The sequence below is a fragment of the Pinus tabuliformis genome, chromosome 2_1 (assembly GCF_031772625.1).
Source record: "Pinus tabuliformis cultivar Carrire ecotype Pingquan chromosome 2_1, CPIR1, whole genome shotgun sequence".
NCBI classification, from domain to species: domain Eukaryota; kingdom Viridiplantae; phylum Streptophyta; class Pinopsida; order Pinales; family Pinaceae; genus Pinus; species Pinus tabuliformis.
In genome coordinates, this window is record NC_142299.1 from 525,772,760 (window position 1) to 525,794,290 (window position 21,531).

General features: G+C 39.1%; 1 pseudogene; it reads right to left on the reverse strand.

The window, feature by feature from the left end:
- Positions 1-17,062: 17,062 nt before the first annotated feature.
- Positions 17,063-21,531, reverse strand: part of LOC149201268 (mitogen-activated protein kinase kinase 9-like) — a 65,764-nt pseudogene continuing 61,295 nt past the window's right edge.

Below are 21,531 nucleotides of genomic sequence, written 5' to 3' on the forward strand. Positions count from 1 at the left end.
CTTTGCTCCAATAGTCAATTTTGGTTTCAACCAATTTTATGGGTAGATTGCATGAGATATTTTTAGTGGCAAGAATCTAGCAGATTAGTTTGTGCAAAGTAATCAGTTTACTATCACCGGAAATTGGAGAGGCATCAAAGCTAATGAAGAGAGATGCAAGCAACAATTTGTTATAATGGAAAATACTAGCTAATATCAGTAAATATTAACCGTTACAATTTTACACGATGAAAGTTGATCTTGCACCTTACATCATCCATGGACATGTCATGATGAACATTCTCGTATCATTTATATGTGGGGAAATGTTGATTCTATTTTTTTCTCAGTCAAAGATTGGATATTCTCATTTCATGATTGGATATTCTCATTTCATTTCATTGTGGGGAAATTTTGATTCTATTGTGTTAATAATCTCAATCAAATATTGAATATGGTCACTTTTGTACCATTCGATTAGTTTCTAACCCTTTACAAATGGAGTTGTTCCTATATTAAATGTACAAGATGGTATTTTTCATGATTAGAAAATCACCTATTAAGCATTGAACAAAATGAACTATAACTTGAATAATTTGTATGAATAACCATAAGAGTGTTGTTCAAAGTTTTTCCACACAGGATAACATGTCTCTAGGATGGAAGAGAAATTAAACCATTAGTTACCACTCAAGCTATTGTCCTTTGACTATAATGTTGCAAATTTTATATAAATAATATATGTGTTAAATTCTTCTTATATAGAACAAAATTAAAGTTTTATTTGATGGATTCAAAAGACATTATTGAGTTTGAGATGAATAAACTAGATAAGTGAGTGGGGGTATTTGAAGCCTCATCTCTATTAATTATTTGTAGAGGATCTTAGGGTAACTATAGAATTTTTGTCTCAAATTTTATAACCCCATAGAGATTGCAATCCTATCATGGTTGGGAGAAAAATTAGTCAATCATAATCTCGTTGTCTTTTACAGAAACCCTTTTGGTCCTTCACATTATTAAAAACTGTACGGAAACATTCAAGGTACGCAATATTTTCCCATTCCTATTGTGCTAAGCTAATCCAGTTTGTGAATTATGATTTCTCTTCAATAACAATAAAATGACAACAATCTAGTGTTGCAAATGTTCAAATATAGTATAAAGGTTCTTTTGAGATCTTATTAGTTGGGATTTGAGATTTCATAATTGGCATTTTCACATACATCAATATGTGCACCTTCAAATTCCATGTTCAAGATCATACCCATAGTATTTACATGACTAGTTATGTTAGGGAAATCATTTGGCTAATCTACACTATTGATAAAAGAGAAACACCAATTTCTTTCCTCGAATTTGAATATTTATATCTTCAGGTATACCTATTTATATTAAGGATCCTTCCAAATTTTTATTAAGAATTCCTCTAACCCAACTATAAGTACTTTGAAAATGACATACTTTCGTCATGATTTTAAATGGTACCAATTGTTGGCTTGATGGGCTCATACCCAGGTTCGGAGTTAGTTGCTCCAACTAACAAAACCCTATACCACTGGCCCTTTCTGCAACGATATACTCGCGCAGACCACAGTCTCACCCGGGGCGATATTGGGGGATGCTGGAACCAGGTTTCCACATCCAAAAGGGTATGGAGTGTGGCTCTTGACTTGGTCTGACTTACTTATAGATCTATTACTGTGCTACACAATTTTACTTAATATTAGACCAAATCCGGTCTATTCATAAAAAAGACTACTCGCAGATCTAAAACTCTATCTTTTGTGCATAAATCAATGGATCTTAACTATAATTAATAGTAACTAGATTCGGATATTAATTTTAATCTTATGTTTTATCGTGCAACACCAAAAGTAAACAGTGATTGCATAAAGTAAAGTACAAATTTAAGTACACAGATCTACCTTCAAAATATTATTTATTATCTTTAGATCTTCACAATTACAATCCTTCTTACCCCGCATATATAGCTGGAGGGGTCTGTGCACACAGTTGTAGACTTACCAAGGTCTCCACACGCTACAAACTTACCAAGGTCTCCGCGCACACAGCTGCAGAATTACCAAGGTCTCCTCGCACACAGTTGCAAACTTACCAATGTCTCCACGCATATAGTTGCAGGAGCCATCTCCTTCACTCTAACATAGAAATATATGAAAATTACAGACAAAACATCAAAAACATATCCATGAAGGAATATTACCTTTCACTTACTAAGACAACCCTTTATATATATTTTTCTCTTACAATACCATGGTCCGCAAACCATGGGCGAAACTCAAAACATACAAATTAATCCCATCCTTTTACAAAATAAGGGGCTTTAACCCACCATAAAGCCCCTATGACTCCTAAAACACTGTGAAAAACATGCTTCGCTCCTCAAAATGCATGCTCTTTACAAAACTTTGACAAAACTTTGACCTAGGGGGACCCTACCCAATAGTCCCCCAACACAAAGGTGTGAATCGTCCCAAGTCACTCAGTTGGTATGCCCTGAATCTTTTCTTTGAGACCGTTGTATGCCTCTTTCAAAGGCTGAAGTGTCTCTGCGCATTATTTGGCAGCCTATCGTACTTCCTCTACCATCTTTTCTAACATCGACCCTATTTTCGCTAGACTAATGGTTCATTGTGTTTTTCTTATGATCTTCAGCTTGCTCTCCACTATATATGAGAGTTGAATGGCTTCATCGGCCCATGGTTACGTCCGTGCTAAAATGATTTGCTCTTTTCATCGCAACTCATCAATCTGTCCTTGCAAAATCTTTCCCTCCTAGAAATGGGAAAACTGTTGTGTAGGTGCTAGGGTCCACATCGTCACATAGATTTCATCAAACTGCTACTGCTTGTCACATATCTTTTCCTGTATCTTTTGTACACATGGGTCCTCCTGCAGCAAGACCCATATCTCTATAGTGTCTTTGAAGATCTGGCTACAGTCCTTGACTGTAGTGGCTATATTCTCCATAGCAGCCTTGATATTTTCTTCGTGTTGCTCGTGAACCTCTAGTGGAGTTGTCAGCTGCAGCCTCATCTGCAATTCTGCTATCTATATTTCCAACTCAAATTTGACTTTGTGGACTTCCACCTTTGATTCTTTCACAGATGCCGCAAGATTCTGCAACTTCTCTTCGGGTGTTGTGTCTGTCTGGATCTGGAGCTCCGGCAGCTTGCTGCAAGCTTTGTTGATGGCCTCTTCTAGCTATTGTCTGTGTGAAACTGCCTCATCTCACTCCTTGATGGCCTGATTATCATCCTCGAACATCTGTCGGTTGTCGTTTTTGACTTCTTTAATGACCAATAGAGCTCATTGCTCCCGTATCTTTAGCTCATCAGTGACTCCCTGATGTAAATCGTGTAAGGTCTGAATGGGGAGCGACGCAAGATTGAGATTCAGATTTTTCCAGTGTTGCACGAGCTCCTAATCTTCAACAGTCTCAAAATGTAGAGCATCGCGTGCTAGTTTCACTGCTCGGAGCACAAATGTGATTACTGTTGTCTGTGGGCTACTTGTAGTTGTTCTTGATGGTACCGCGCTCACTTGAACCATGCTCGCTTGAGTCACGCTCACTTGAACTGCACTTGCCTGAACCTCCAACTTCTTGAGGCCCCCGTTGGACCTCTGTCAAAACTACTTTATATTGGTCTTCAATGTCCCCCCCTAAGTGCTCCGTCATAGCTCGAACTATGTCTACAATCTCGTCGATGTCCCCCTCAGTGAGGACCATCGGTTTTGTGCCAATGGATCTGTCCAATTTTTTCTTCTTTCGCGCGCCTCCAGTACTTGATTTTCACCTTTTAACTATAAATGGAGAATCTGCCTTCTCATTGTCAATAAAAAGGTCTTCACCACCCTAATCGTCACCTCCGGTGGCCTGTTCCTCCTACTCGGCTTCACGCTCTGTCTCCAACGAGTGCCCTTCTCTAGCTCAATTGTGACTTTCTTAGCCTCCTTCTTGTTGCCCTTCTTAGGTGGCTGCTTCTCGGTCCACGCACCTAAAATATCTGTCGTTGCTTCACTGTTTCCTGCTTGTTCTTTCTCTGCTCCTTCCATTGGTGGAGCTAGGTAATCGCTTGGCCAGTTTCTCACCACTTGCACATTGTCGTCATTAGTGACCAAGAATGGCAGCTCGTACCATATCTCCTTTAGGTCCTTCTTGGCGCGAATGTGTACATGGTGAAAGTCTGCCTAAAATTCTGCAATTTCTCTGTATTGTTAAAATAAAACTAGTGATAGCCTCAGCTTCTGGCTGATCACGGTGCACAAATCCATTTCAAACAATACCCAGAAAATTTTTCTCTCTATAACACGGGTCAACTCCTTAGAAGCCCAGAGCGAGGCATACCTCGCAGCCTCACAGATGTCAGGGTCCATAGTGGGGAACTGTGACTCCTCTGGCATTCTCCATGCTGTCAATGCTATCAAGAGCAATAACCACGTGTAGTGGAATTTCTTTCCCTCTTCTTGTGCCTCCCGATAGTCATCCAAAAATTCTTGGCACAAATATCTTGCCCAGTTAAACTAGACACCCTTGCTACACTGTGCAACCAATGATACGACCGGTGTGGGTACCTCATCCGCCTGACACTTCCTCATTATTTTCCCAGCGAAAGTGTGTGCAAAAAAGCGAACAACCTGATCATTAATGGAGCTGATGAGAAATCCCTGAGACTTCCTGATCAGATCATACTCCTTCTTCAACATCTCGACCAACATTTTCTCCTGAGATTTTCTGACAAAAGCATCGGCAGGGTTTGCTCCTTGGTAGGGAAGCGCAATTATTCTTCTAATAAACATATCATCAATGGGAATTTTCATCCCCAACCACAAACATACATCATGCACCAATGCCAACAGCTGGTGCACATAGATTGTGTTGATATTTTTGTGCCTGGAGTGTGGAATATATATCATATTCAACAACCCAGTTCGATGAATTCTTGCTACCCATGGCAGCAGTTCGACCCTTGTTACTCTAGCTTCTTCATAGTAAACTAATTTCAGGTACTTGGTGGGCTCAAACTGGGGATACTTTCTCCGGTTGTTAAGATCCCATTCTTCCATGTGCAGTTGTGGCACCCTTGCCAACAACTCTCTCTTAATCGGCACCTCATCCGGTAACAGGGGTGTAAAGACTTTGAATTTGATAGCATCTAGGTCCCTAGTAACCTTTGAGGTCAGCTTCCATGGTGGAACATAGGGTGGAAAAATGGATATCGGTTCCACATCTTCTACATCGATATCTTCTACTCTGCCAACCACTTCTTCCACATCTGAATCTCGGGGCTCCATTGGTTTTTTCCGGTTGTCCGATCTCTCCTTAGTTCTCTATTCCTAAGTGATTTGTCTTGGTGATTGCCTAACTGGAGGTTGTTTCTTCTTCTGTGCACTTGTGCCGGTAGTTTTCTTCCTTGGGGACCTCAGCCCGGTGACATGCGTTGGCGGTATAGTAGCCATGAGGAATCCCAATCTTCATCTAAGAAATTCTTGTTCAATCTCCTCCCAATTCATGCAACAGAATGCTTGGCTCACACTTCAATGGAAAATCACCATTTGAAATCTCAGTGAGCAAAGTGTTCGAAAGTGGAGCGGGTTGCCATATTTATAAACTTTTGGAATTTCAAACTCCACGATCTCCTTCAGATCCACCTCATAAATGCGAATTTGGTGGTAGATTTTCCCATTAAATGCATACCCCCCGCTCCTTGTAACGAAAATTTCCCGGTCAAATCATTTGTAGCAATCCCAACAGTCATATTTTGGATGAACTGTGTCAGACCCTTCCCTACAGTGCAGTTACTCCTTCTTCATCACAACTTCCTCCCTCTGTGCTATCTTCCTGAATATTGCACAACACTTCCTCTGCAATGAAGTCCTTCTTTGGAAGAGTAGTTTAAAGTCTCGTGCTTCATTCCAACTTCCTATAGCACTAAGACTTGTCTCCGTTCATATAATCATTGCGTAGTCCCAGGGACATAATGTCCCTGTAGATTTTCAACCTAATACCGTTTACTCGCCCATGAAAGAATTCTCCATTCAGCTTCGTGAGCTCAACTGCGCCACCATCTAAGATATCCCTGACAATGTACGGTCCTAACCAATGCATTTTGAATTTTTGGACAATGTATGGTCCTAATATTTCTACTTATTATGTCGGTCGTGCCAAGCCTTTTCCCAAGCTTTCTGTACTTGTTGGTGAGATCCTGTAATAAAGTGATCTTCCTCGAGTGCGAGCAGTTGTTCCAATCTCTCCTCCATAATGTTGTTGTTCGCCATGTCTGTGACTGCAACAATTATAAGACTAGGTACTATGTATTCCATAATCATTTTGGCTTCTTGTCCATAAACCAATCTAAACGGAGTTTGTCTTGTCAACTTCTTGCAGGTAGTCCTGTATGCCCATAAAACTGCTGGTATGTGCACATTCAAATCGTTTTTTTTGATGTTGCATAATTTAGTCAGAGTGTTTTCTAAAATTTTGTTGAAGGCCTCAAATGTGTAATTCGCTTGAGGATGATAAGGTGTGCTCTTCTGATGATGTACCTGAAATTATTCCGTCAATGCTTCAATAATGTTGTGTAGGAAGTGCAATCCTCGGTCACTCATCAAGATCTTTGGACACCCAATTCTCGAAAAAATATATTCAAATATGAATTGCACAACATTGTCTATGTTGCAATCCTTTACTAGTTGTGCTTCAGTCCACCTGGTCAGATAATCTGTTGTAGTAATAATGTATCACGCACCAGTCTTCTTTCCTGGTGGATTGATTGGCCCAACAAAGTCAATCGCCCACTTATCAAAAGTCTGCAAGGTGACTTATGGATTCAATGACAATTTGTCCTTTCTCGAAGGTCTTTCGGTCCTCTAGCAGACATCGCAAGCACTACAATATTCTTTGGAATCCTTGTGCACTGTGGGCCACCATAGTCCTGCACAGTTTCCTCCCGCGACACCACCATGTGCTTCTGCCAAAATACTATGTCTTTCATGCTCAAGGACATATCTGTGCAATATCTTGTCGGGGCCCATTTTATACAAATGTCCAGCAATCAGAGAAAAATCTGCTACTCTGACTACGAGTTCTTTCTTTTGTTGAGTCGTATACTCCACAGGGGCTACTCCAGTAGACAAAAGGTAGATGATATCAGTGAAATGATCATTAGCAACCCTTACTGCAAAGAGCTACGCATCGGGCAATCCTTCTTCAATGTTCGTTAGTTCCTCACCAGTCTCAATTATAGACAAACTATCTGGCAAGCATTCAATCATCCTGGCTTGACTATTACTTCAAAATCGTACTCTTGGAACAAAAATAACCATCTGCAGATCTTCCCCCCCAACACAGGTTTTTTCACCAAGTACTTCAACACAAAATGGTTTGTAAATATCTTGAAGTGTGTGCTGAATAAGTAATTCTCGAATTTTTGCAGCAATTCCTTTCTACCTTAGATAATTTTCGACTCACAAATGCGATGGGGGGATCAAGATCCCCTTCTCATGGTTGCGCTAAGATACCACCCAAAGCTATACACGACACATCTACATGCACGTGGAACTCCTTCCAATCTAGAAACACCAGGATCAATGCAGTGACCATTTTTTCCTTTAAAGTGTTGAAATTCTTTTGACATTCATCGTCCAACAAAAGGTGACATCTTTCTTCAGTAATTTTTCCATTGGCGCAGTGATCTCCGCATAGGCCTTTATGAATTTCCGATAATAACTAGTATGCCCTAGAGTCACACGTAGTTGCTTCATGTTCTTCGGCGGATCCAAATTGATAATAACAACAATTTTGGTAGGGTCCACCATCAGCCCCTGCTTGCAAACAACATGTCCCATTAATATTCCATATGGTACACAAAAGTACACTTTTTCAGGTTCAACGAGATTTGATAGTTCCTATAGGTATCCAACATCAAATGCAGGCTCGAAAAATGCTTCTTTACAGTCCAAAGACTATCTAGTCATTAAAATAAACCTCCAAAAATCTATGGATGTATTATTTAAACACTGCGACGACAACTCTAGAGAATATTGCAGGTGCATTCTTCAACCCAAACAACATGATTGTATATTAAAACGATCCCCATTCAACATCAAAAGTGGTCTTACTCCTATCTTCCGGCACGATCTTAATCTAATGGTAGCCCGAAAAAACATCTGTAAAGGAGTAGGCTTCCTGTCCTCCCACATTATCCAAAGCTTCATCAGTGAACGGTGTTGGGAAAATGTCATGTACACATGTGTCGTTCAACTTTCTTAAATCGACACAAATCCTTATTTCTCCCGTAGTCTTTTTCTCCTACACTACCATCGGTCTCACCCATTCGGATTCTTCCACAGGTTCAATTATTCTAGCTGTGACCATCTTTTCAAGCTCCTCCTTAACCTTCTCTTTGTATTTTGGGTTTAGCCTATATGGTTGTTGTTTTATGGGTTTTTCATCTGGCTTCAAAGTGACCTTCATTACACCCTGATCGCCTACAATGCCTTTTAACTCAGTGAATTTTGTCGAAAACAACTCCTGGTACTCATGCAGTAATTCGGTGACCTTATCTACCATATCCTCATCCTAATAATCTCTGATGCGGACGAATTTGGGCTCCTCCTTTAACCCTATATTGAATTGCTTCATCTTAACAGGTTGTGTTATGTAAGGTATCTCAACTTTTTGTCTTGAAACCTCACACTATCCTTCTGATTTAGGGATGTTAATGTTGCGCGGATCTTCCTCGCCCTCTTCCTCGATCATATTATAGCATTCTATTCCATGCTGCAACTACGTGTTCCAATCGGGTTGTACCCAAGTCATTGGCTCATCTGATGTCCAGAAAGTTGCTACTCTGATTTCCTAAAGGGCATCATCGATGCACTGAAAACCATCTTCGAAGTTAAAGGCCAATATGAAGATTTCCTTCAAACCGTACCAGTCAGTGGTGCCATGGCGCAGCTCCATTTCGAGATATCAATTCATTGGTATCACATCCAAAGTGTGGACAAATGTGTGTACCCATTCTGGTTGAGGTTCTTTGCCCCATGCCATAGTCCAATGAGACAAATGTTATCTAGGATCGTCCTTACCATTATACTTCTCTGTGAGCCTTGTGTTTGCTAACCAAAACTGAGCCTTATCAATCAACGATACTCTTTCCAATCTCCTATATTGTCTTTATGTGTGCCCCACCATCATGCAGGTGTAGAACTCAAAGCTATATCTAAGGCCTAGAATTGTTTTTCTTCTGGTACATCCCTTTCAAACTCACCAAGAAATAAACTGACATCACTTATCCCATCATAGTAAAGTAAATTACGTACCTCTTTTGAGATGCAACGAAGAGATTTTGTAAGTCTGTTACAATGTAGAGTAGAAACTTTGTGCAACTGGTTCTTCCAATTCTCAAATTACTCATTAAAGTCTGAGAGACATGAACTATCCTTTTCCCATCGTATCCTCCCATATGCGGTGGGGTTGATCCAATCCTCATCCCGCGAAGTTAACTTATAGATATTTTCAATATCTTCATCGCCATATTCATCACAGACATGTTATGTATACCGTGCTCCTTTAGAGGGGTCCAAAGGAACAACGACCCTGGTACCATTCTTCTCAAATACCATGCTTCTTCTTTTCTGATTGATTATAGCATCCATGTCAAAAACCCAATTGATTCCAGGTAAAGCTGGATAAAGATTGTTGTCGTCCACAATCTTAATGACTTCAAAGTCCACCACCACGCTTGCTCCTTCAATGTCCACACAACACCCTGCAATTGACCCATCAGGATTATTTTCTATTGATTGTCCATGCATAGCTGAATTGATGACCATTGTAGCTTTCATTTCCCCATTCGCTCCCATGGCTGCTTTAGTAATACATTCGCATCCAATCCCAACTCAAGAATTACCTGATCCATTTCAAATTCGCCAATCTGCGCAGTTAATCGCATCTCTCGACCAATTATTTTCTTATTTCTACATACTTTGTTTACTACACGTTGTTCAGGTTGTGGCTTCTCTTTACCAGCACAGTTGTGTATTAGTTCTTGCAATCCTTCCACTGCTTTTTGATCCCTTAGAAACTTCATACATGTTTGCAGAAAGGACTTCAGAATGGTCGGATCAGGGTTCTCTGTCGCAGTAACCACTTCAGGATTATTCTTCTGGGATAATAGTTGCATCCACGTCTTTGATGTCGAAGCTCCTCGGTCCATGAAACTCTTCTTCGCTTCCGTGAAGGTTTGTTTCTCCCTATGCATATTGAACCCAATAATCTTTTCTCCAATCTTCCTGACCAATGTATCCAGCATTGTATTTTTTCCCTCTATTTTATCTTCTCCTGTTGCTATGCCACTTTGTGTCACTATGTTAACACTTGGATCATATTCACTTGGTTAAGCCCTCATCATTTGCAATTTCTACATAGGATGCTGATTCTTATTTTCCTGCATTTTAGCCATCAAAACATGGCAATCCTCTATTACATGGTCGAACTGTGTACAATACTTACAGGAAGGGGTAGTGTGGTTTTGATGATCCCATGCAAAATGTCTAGCTTCGCCGCAGTTATAACATATAATTTGATCCCGACCTCATCCAACACCCCCTCCTCGACTGCGTCCTTGGCCCTAAAATCCTCTGCAAGCTACAGGTGAACCGTGATATTCTTGCACGAGACCTTCAACTTGAATTTTGTACGCCGCATTTTTCTCTATCATCAAATCATACCTGTGACAATTTCTTTCGTCATGTCCTACTGACCAGCATAAGTTATAAAATAACTACTTTGGCAACTGCACATACTTTTGTAACAAATAATAGTGGTCAGTCAAGTGTTGGCTTGCAATTCGTTAAATACTACACCAGACACTCGATCCAGTACTTGTTCCAACACTAGGTTTTGACTTCATAGGATTAGGACCTCCAACAGCCAAATAATCACAATATACAGGACATTGGTCCTTATAATGACCTTCCACTTTACACTTTATGCACCAAATGTCTGATCGCATATCAGGCTGAAATTCTTTTCCCTTCTTCAAATCTTGTAGCTCCATGTGTAAGCTTGCTAATTGGGTCTATATCTATTGAAATCCTATGTGAGTATCTTGTAACGGTAAATCTTCTAGCTTCATCGCAATTTCTAAGGTCTTAGCTTGCGATGTGATCTTTTGTTGCGATAACAGTAACCTAAGATGCGGTAATAACACAACGATATACACTTTGTGTTGTTCATCGAAGATATGAAAGTTGAATTATCCCAACAAACATTAATCTCTGATCTAATTCCCAGGCAGTCTTGTTGACTGCTTTCTTAATCTCTTTTATCTCCGTAATGCATTGCAACTGTGACTTTGGTTTCTTGAACTCTGCGTTCAGTGCTTTCTTTGTCTCAGCTAGTGAAGCAGTTGGGTTTGTTGTACTATACTTAATATACCATAACAACACTCTATCCTGCAGTGACACAACAAGTTGAGCTTTCTTCATATCTTCATCATTGATCTATTGTGCTTTCTCACTGTAGATTAAACTGATTATGCAATGTACTAAAGCAAAATACTTAATCTACTTCTACAATCAAACTTGTAGAAGCTTAAAGATTGAGCAAGATCAAGTTGAACACATATAACCAGAAGAAGAATCAATGCACATGAAACATAGAAGAATACTTTGGGGAAAGCCTCAGCTAAAAACCCCGCTATCTGTATTATCATACAAGTGGAAATATCTTTGGATTACACAAAGCTTTAGCTCACAAGCTATCCAGCTCTTAGTACAATCCCTCAATGCTGCTCATAGACAGAATAGACACAACATATGCCTTCCTTCAGTCCTCCAAGCCTCCTATTTCCTTCAGCAGTTTCTCTTGGGTCCTCTGGCTGCCACCTGTGTGAATTCACCTCTCACACAACTCACTAAACTTAGAAATCACTGTGCAATTCTGAAGGAGATAATTCCTTCTGCATGGATGAGTTTCCTTTATAGGAAAATTCCTCCAACTGATAGCACATTGTCCCTTCCTTTAATCTCAACTGGGTGTTTCTCTGAACTGACATGCATGAGTTATTTATGAAAGAATATTTAGTTATCTGGAGAACACTAGTTGCATGCATGCATGCATTAACTGACTGAACTCACAATTAGTTCCTCCAACTGTTTGGAACTAATTTAACTGGACTTAACTCAGTTAACTGAGCTAACTAATTACAACTCAAATACAACTTATCCTTATCTCCTTAATTAAGGGATAACTTCCTCAATCAAAGGAATAACTGTTGCATGTCTTCACATAGACTTCATGTTTGATTTTCTCTAACTAATTAACTCAAGATGAATTAATTAATTATTTTTCAAACAGCTAGTGAGACTAAATTCGAATTTTAATTCTCAATTTTAATTCAAGGACAAATTAAAATTGGAATCTATCCTGAAATGCTATTTATAGCAATTCTATTTTTAGCATTTCTATTTTTTGCTATTTCCAACTGAGTTGGAGTTTATCCTGAAATGTTATTTTTAGCATTTCTACTTTTAGCATTTCTTGTTGCCATTTTCAACACCCCCTCTCAACAAGAAAGGCATTCAACTTGAACCCGATCATGAACCTTTGGGATGTTCTGCATGCAACACTTCTCCCAAATGTTGTTGCTCCAGCAACTCCAGAAACAAAAAATATCCAACCTAAATCAGAATGATGCCTCTGTCATCAAAGTCTCTAATTGCTATTGCCTCTGTCGACTGAAAAATATGCATCAATTAGACTGATTCCTCCTGCTGCATCCGTGCTGTTGCTGGTCCTATCTCCCAGCACACATCCGCACTTCACCTCCTCTCATCATGTTGCATCGTACTGACCACTGCTGCACTGCAACTCAACTACTCAGAAGTAAGTAATTGATCTCCCATACTACCTCCCTGTTGGGCTAGAAACACCCTCTCATGCTGAAGCTCCCTCTGTCGTTGACAAATGCTCCCTCTCTGACCTTTGTGCTGCTGCAACAACTCCCTGCATCTCACACCATAGCACACCTCTCTATGCCATCCTGCACTGGTGAAACACTCCTGTGCCTCTTGCATTGCTACAGCCTGCTAGCTCTGTGTTGTCTTGGGACTCCTGCACTATAGCTCTCTCTGCTGCTCCATCCGCATCTGTCTCTACCCACTCAGCCAGTCCTGCTACTCCTCCTCGGGGCTTCTGTAGCAAGGTCTAATCCAAGAGGTTGGGTACCTCAAGGATCCTGCCCCTATTTTAGCCTTCTTGGGACTATCACTTCACATCACCCCACCTCACACCTGGAGGTATGGCTGCATGTGATACCTCTATTGACTTGGCTCAAAATTTCCCCCTACTGGAGGTCTCTGCATGAATGGATGGCTCCACTCGATCTCCTCTCAGCTTCTCCAGTTGTGGCTGCTCCACAACCTCCTGAAGCTGCTTCACCAGTTGTGGCTCCTCCACAATTGTCTGAAACTTTTTCTAGCACTGCATGTTGAGAGGTAGTGTACTCTCCCTCTCAACCACCAAGTCTCCAACAGTTGCCTTGAGTCCTCAAGGTTTTGCATGCATCTTGAACCTTAAGAGCATACAGTTTCTTGACTTGTGAACCGATCTGCTTCACCTGTCTCGTGGTGATGTGTCTAAGGAAAACCTTTCCCTTACTGAAGACTACATCATAGCCTTTGTCCTCTAGCATCGCGATCGATACCAATTTATTCTTCAGTCCTGGCACATACTTCACATCTGTCAAGGTAATGCGAGCTCCATGCTCCCTCTGAAAAGAAACCGTGCCCACTCCTGAAACACTATACTTTTCATCGTTACCTATCTCTATGAGTATCTTGAGGTCTTTCTCTTCCAAGGTACTGAACAAACTCTTATCGCCGGTCATGTGGAATGAGGCTCCACTGTCACGAAACCAACCACAACCCATCATCGATGAAACCATGCATGCGATGAGGGTAAAATCCAATTCGAACTGAGAGGCAAATGCCTCACCTTCAGATCCTTCCAAGGATCCCTTCTTGGATTTATTCAATGGACAATTAGTTGCATAATGGCCAACCTCATGACAATTAAATCATCTCACTTTATACTTGTCAACCTTCTTCCCTCCATGAAAAGAATTCGATTCGGAATGGGACGCCTTCCCCTTCCCTTTCCTTGCCTTACTCGCTAAGGCCTTCTCCATCTTGATTCTCCGAAGCTTGTCCTTGAATTTGATTTGCACCTGCAACCCTGAACTTCAAACTTTGAATTCTCTTCTCAGTACACTATTCACAACTTTGATCAACTTGGCTCTGATACCATGTAGAAATTTCTCTATCGATCAGCTAGCTCTGATACCATGTAGAAATTCTCACTGTAGATTAAACTGATTATGCAATGTACTAAAGAAAAATACTTAATCTACTTCTACAATCAAACTTGCAGAATCTTAAAGATTGAGCAAGATCAAGTTGAACACATATAACCAGAAGAAGAATCAATCCACATGAAACACAAAAGAATACTCTGGGGAAAGCCTCAGCTAAAAACCATGCTATTTGTATTATCATACAAGTGGAAATATCTCCGGATTACACAAAGCTTTAGCTCACAAGCTATCCAGCTCTCAGTACAATCCCTCAATGTTGCTCATAGACAAAATAGACACAACATATGCATTCCTTTAGTCCTCCAAGCCTCCTATTTCCTTGCGCAGTTTCTCTTGGGTCCTCTGGCTGCCACCTGTGTGAATTCACCTCTCACACAACTCACCAAACTCAGAAATAACTACACAATCTTGAAGGAGATAATTCCTTCTGCATGGATGATTTTCCTTTATAGGAAAATTCCTCCAACTGATAGTACACTGTCCCTTCCTTTAATCTCAACTAGGTCTTTCTCTGAACTGATATGCATGAGTTATTTATGAGAGAATATTCATTTATTTGGAGAACACTAGTTGCATGCATGCATGCATTAACTGACTGAACTCACAATTAGTTCCTCCAACTGTTTGGAACTAATTTAACTGGACTTAACTCAGTTAACTGAGCTAACTAATTACAACTCAAATACAACTCATCTGTATCTCCTTAATTAAGGGATAACTTCCTCAATCAAAGGGATAACTGTTGCATGTCTTAACATAGACTTCATGTTTGATTTTCTCTAACTAATTAACTCAAGATGAATTAATTAATTATTTTTCAAACAACTAGTGAGACTAAATTCGAATTTTAATTCAAGGACAAATTAAAATTGGAATCTATCCTGAAATGCTATTTATAGCAATTCTATTTTTAGCAATTCTATTTTTTTCTATTTCCAATTGAGTTGGAGTATATCCTAAAATTCTATTTATAGGAATGCTATTTTTAGCATTTCTTGTTGCCATTTTCAACAATATACACTCTTTGTGTTGTTCATCGAAGATATGAAAGTTGAATTATCCCAACAAACATTTTAATCTCTGATCTAATTCCCAGACAGTCTCATTGACTGCTTTCTCATCTCTTTTATCTCCGTAATGCACTACAACTGTGACTTTGGTTTCTTGAACTCTGTGTTCAGTGCTTTCTTTGTCTTAGCTAGTGAAGCAGTTGGGTTTGTTGTACTATACTTAATATACCATAACAACGCTCTATCCTGCAACGATGTGACAAGTTGAGCTTTCTTCATATCTTCATCATTGATCTGTTGCGCTTTCCATATATCTTCTGTGACAAACCAAAATTGCTCAGGATCCTCTGATCCCTTACCCTTAAAAACAAGGATCTTTACTATGGTAGCCATATTAAATGGGGGAGGTGGAGGTATAGTTGTATGAGGTGGAGGTGGAGGCGGAGGTGGAGAGGCCAGATGGGGAATCCTAGAAGTTCCTTGATTATTTGACTGTGACACACCTCTAGGCGTGCTAGGATTGCTTCTCTCTTCTTTACTTTCTGATTCACCCAATAACGGACTGTAAATAGCTTCACTGAAATTATCATAGTCTATTCTGAATCTATTTACGCTCTACGTAAATCCAATCTTACTTCCTTTGAACATCAATCTGCTTGCATGCTCAGTACACCCTTCTCATAAGAACATCTTAATCTAGAGCTTTAAACAATTCAAATACTTACCTTCATACCCTCGAAAAACGAAACTCATCTTCACTATAGGATATCGATGTGTAAATTGCGAATTTAGTAATAAAGCCTTTTGGAACATTATCGATCCAGTTGTGATCTTATTTTCAATCCCCTTGAGCCACTTAATCAACTGTGGAGTCCACGTAGTAGGCTCGCCGTGCTTCCAGTAGGTCTTACTTTCAACTAGTTTTGAAATCCACTCGTCCATCTTGTTAGCGAACGATGCGAAAAATATCTCATGTTGCTTTGTAAATATATACTTCTCCAACTACCTTTCTATTGACAGGCGTGAATTTCTATTCTCTTGTGCTGCAAATTCGCGCAACTTCAGACCGACCTAATCTTGAATCTCTTTTTCGGTCAGATGGCACATCACATATCCCTCAGACAGATCCTAGTCCCGACAACGGAACCATTTATTGGCTTGAGGGGCTCAGACCTAGGTTTGGAGTTAACTGCGCTAACCAACAAAAACTTATACCACCAACCCTTTTAGCAACGATCTGCTCGGGGAAACCACAGTCTCACCCAAGGCGATATTGGGGGATGTTGGAACCAGGTTTTTGCATCCAGAAGGGTATGGAGTGTGGCTCTTGACTTAGTTTGACTTACTTACAGATCTATTACCGCGCTACGTAATTTTACTTAATATTAGACTAAACCTGATCTATTCATACAAAAATGCTACTCACAAATCTAAAACTCTATCTATTATGCATAAATAAATGGATCTTAATTGTAATTTAACAATAATTGCATTCAGATATGAATTCTGATCTTATCTTTTATTGCACAACACTAAAAGTAAACAGTAATTGTATAAAGTAAATTACAAATGTAAGTACACAGATCTGCCTTCAAAATATTCTTTATTATCTTCAGATTTTCACAATTACAATCCTTCTTACCCTGCGCACATAGCTGCAGGGGCCTGTCACACAGCTTCAGGGTCCTGTGCACATAGCTTCAGACTTACCAAGGTCTCCGCGTACATAGCTGCAGGAGCCTTCCGCTTCACTCTAACATAGAAAGATATGACAATTATAGAAAAAACATCAAAACATATCCATGAAGGAATATTATGTTTCACTTACTAAGACAACCCTTTATATATCTTTTTCTCTTACAATACCATGGTCTGCAAACCATGGGTGGAACTCAAAACATACAAATTAATCCCATCCTTTTACAAAATAAAGGGCTTTGACCTACCCTAAACCCCCTATGACTCCTAAAACACTCACGAAACATGCTTTGATCATCAAAATGCGAGGTATTTACAAAACTTTGACAAAAATTTGACCTAGGGAAACCCTACCCAAGACCAAAAAAAAATTGACTTAGGGAAACCCTACCCAACACCAATATCAAACATAATGCATGTGAATTCTTACCTGGCCCTCTGGAAACGAATAAATAAATAAATAAATAAAATTGACTTAGGGAAACCCTACCCAACACCAATATCAAACACAATGCATGTGAATTCTTACCTGGCCCTCTGGAAGGTAAAATAAAAATAAAAAATAAAAAATAAAAAAACCCTCATTAGATGACAACTTGTCATTGCTTGAATTTCTTCATTATGTAGGAAATTGAATGTAGTAAATTCTACCTATTTAGAGACTGAAATATAAATGTGAAACTTGCTAACTTAATATTGATTGTTGGATTTTACACAGGTAAGGTTTCTAGTGACCTTGTTCAAGACAACTTGAGGGAGTGATTCTCAGCAAAATATTCGAACTATGGGGTAACTTCACATGAACCCACTTGATGGAGTTGAACTTCATTTTCAACTTAGTGATTTTCTCATGAAATCCAATTCTAGATAAAATATTTGATTTGTTTCTAACACTAGTAAATTAGTTTCCTTCTTATGCTTGCATTTCTTAACTATGCTCTCTAGGTGTTTCTTTTCATTAGACATTCTTATGTAGACTTGTTTTTGACATTTGCACTTCTAAATAGTATATCTACAGAGCTAGAAGAAACTAACAATGTGGAAATTTGCATCATAATCATATTTTGATATTTTCTAATTTTAACAACATAGGGAGCCTTTCCATTCCTCTGGGTAATCCTTCCTAAATTAGAGTTTGTCCCTAGTGACCAAGTTTTCTCAAAGTTTTACAGTATTTCTCTAGACGGGTTCTAATATCTCAATTTTTTAAAATTTTCTTTTTGTTATCTGATGTCCTAAGTTTTTTGTTATTTTTGTTTTTGTTTTTATAACTTGATTCACAATTTAAAAATTTTGTTTGTGGTACATCAAATTTCATCTTGTTCTATCAACCTTATTTTGTACTCTTCAATATTATGTTCTACATAACCATCTACTAGTTGAGTTTGTGGCATGTCCTCTATATTTTTCTTCCATGTAGGTAAAATATGTTATAGATCTAACGATTTTATGCTACACTTTTTTAATCTCTTACATCCTAAAGCTAAAATAGGTGTATGGACACCTTGGAATAACAATCTTGTTGCACTATAGAATCTCTTTATTTGAAGTATCCATAGAAGTGTGAGAGAATAACAACTGATAGATAATAGTAGGAGGTCAAGCTCCTGCTAGGAGTGAAGGTCAAGGCAAGAACACCATTGAAAGAGGACGCAAGAAAAACCACGAAGAGAAAAGTACTAACCTACCCAGGAGAAAATTCACCTAGTTGTTGGAATACTTTCTCACCACTATAGGACTCTCAAGTCGGTAATGAGACACTAGATAGGACACTATACAGTAAAATCTATTACAGAGTGAGTTGGGTTTCCAGTCAAAATTAAGGAGGGAAGTGCCAAATTCATAGAGTAAAGCTTGTTAATGAGTTAGCACTCCCTTCCCTAATTTTCTCTTAAAAAGTTAGGAGTGTCGGAACGTTGCAAGCATGAATCAGAGGAATAAGCCAATATAATTTATTTGTCAAAAGCTAAGCTTCCTTGATTTGGAGATAATTGAACTTTAAGAAAATTGAATGCAATACTTGGTGGCGACAAATTTCGTTCAATTTCACAAAGTGGGAGATCAGGCGTTTAGACAATAATATAATTTTCTAGGTGAAGCTAATGTGATAGAGGTACATAGGGTCAGGGTGGTGTTTTAGTTGCATGGTGGCTAATTGCAACAATATGTTGTTCCTTGTGCTGAATATGATGTGCTTGAATGAAAAACTAAGAGGGTATGCTACCAATTCCTCCAATTGATTGGCTAGGTGGGATGACGTCAACCAACCCTCTACCCTCTCACATGTGAAACCCCCCATTTGGGATCTTAATCTCTACATTAAATAAATAATTTTATGTTACACATGCACACACACATATAAAGTGTTGAAAACATCGACAACAAATTGTCAACATTGTGATTTTTTCTAGCCGCCAAAAAATCACTATTTTAAAAAATCACCAAAAATTAGCGTTACGACCCTAAAAATCGTCAGACACATGGATCCGCGGGGTTTCAAAAGAGATTTTGGGTTTTTTTTTTGGTCATTTTGCTTTGTTTCTATTGGAGAAGGAAGGGGAAGAGATTTGTGGTGATTTTCAAGGAGGGATTGCGAATCAAACAACCATTATCATAAACCACAAAAAAAATTGTGGATCAAAGTTTCAAGATCATTTTCCAAATTAGTCAGACAGACTTTGTTTCTTTTATTCACAGGTATGTTCTTAAACAACCCCATGTTAATGATTTTTTCCATAGATTTAGTCATATGCTTGCTTGCCTCTTTGCCTACCAACATTTTCCTTTTGTTTATTTTTGTCATTTGTTATGATTTTCTTACCAATGAACCAATGTAAGGGTTTTCTCCATATTTGGACAACAAGCTTGTTTTTTGTTTTTAACTTTCTTATGTACCCTCTTATTTCCATTTTTCATTGCAAATAATTTAGTTTAAGTTTGTAAAAAAATGATTTTTTTGACTGAGGAGGTTGTTATTTTTTATGTAGCAGGGGTTTAATGCCATATTTTTTTCTTTTTGGTGTTGTAGGACTGAATTTTGAAATTTTCCATTAAAAACTTTGACTACAAATATGCCACAACCCTTGGACCCATTTTGGCATTGATCTAGTTGGATATCGGTGGCCACCCTCCTATTCCTCCTGAACCTCCCGTTGGTTTCATCATTTTCCCTGATTATAACATGATTTACTATTTTTAGTAGTTTTTCAAGTCCCGAACTTCCAAAGTTGTTTTGACCCCCTCAACGACATTTTTTGAGGTCTGCAACAAGCCCATAACCATAGGAAGGGGCCTACCACAAATCTTGTAGTAATCGAAGAGATCTTTATAACGGGGTATCGTACATGCCAAACAGAGATGATATAACCAAGTTACGACCCTGGGAAGTTAGCTTCCCAACTAATCCCAACGGGGCCCACAAACTCTTGGTGTTCCATCTCCTATGGTTAGGTTTTTGGTTGTTTAGGGTTTCCCTTTGTTCTTCAATAATAAAAAGGCCCTTGAACCTCATTGTAACACAGTTCAAAGGCATGTAGCCGCCACATATCTTCTCAGAGATAAGCTACCATTTCCTGAGCTAGTTTGTTTCCATTATGTATATAAACATCTTTCAATTCTTTGATATTAATGAAATAAAGATTTAATTCTGTTGCATTTTTGTGTTTATGTTTATATTTGTATTATGTTGCGTTCCTGCATAAGTTTGGATCAGTGGTATCAGAGCGACCTTCTCTTTCTCTGTCTCTCTTTGCATGTCCCCAACGAGGTCGGGATATAAGGAGTTAGGGATCGAACTGGTTGGACCTTTGCATGACTACCCTCACAAACCTCGATGGCCTCCCATTGTGGAAGAAAAGAAATATGAGGGGGCAGGAGATCCTTTCAAAATATTACTCTAAGAAGAAATCAAGTGACAAAGGAACACGATGATGGATAACTTTTCCTAGATCCTTCGACGACTGCCCACATGCAACACATCTTCATCTAGCAACCACTCTAGAGGTGCCACTCCCTTTAAGGTATAATTCAACTTTGACATCCCCATATTTGAAGGCTAGATAGACGGTTAAAACTATTGGAAGGATATTTTTCGGTTCAAGATTTTTCAAATAGGGAAAATATTACTTTTTCACTCCTCAAAGTTGCCCCCCACATCAAGGAATGGTGGGAAACCTACTGTGAGAAGAATGAAGAGAGGGAACCCTCACTATTTTCAGCTACACCCACTTGGAATTCTTTCTGAGATGCCATCATGAGAAGTATTACTCTGTTGGGAGCTATGAAGATAAATACATAAAATGGACCACGTTGCGGAAGGGAAGGGACCAAGACGTGCCGAAGTTCACAAATATTTTTCATGCCTTTTGCACGAAGTTGGGTGTCAAGGATTATGAGCGGAATTTGGTACTAAATTATAATGGTTGTATGCACAAGTACAT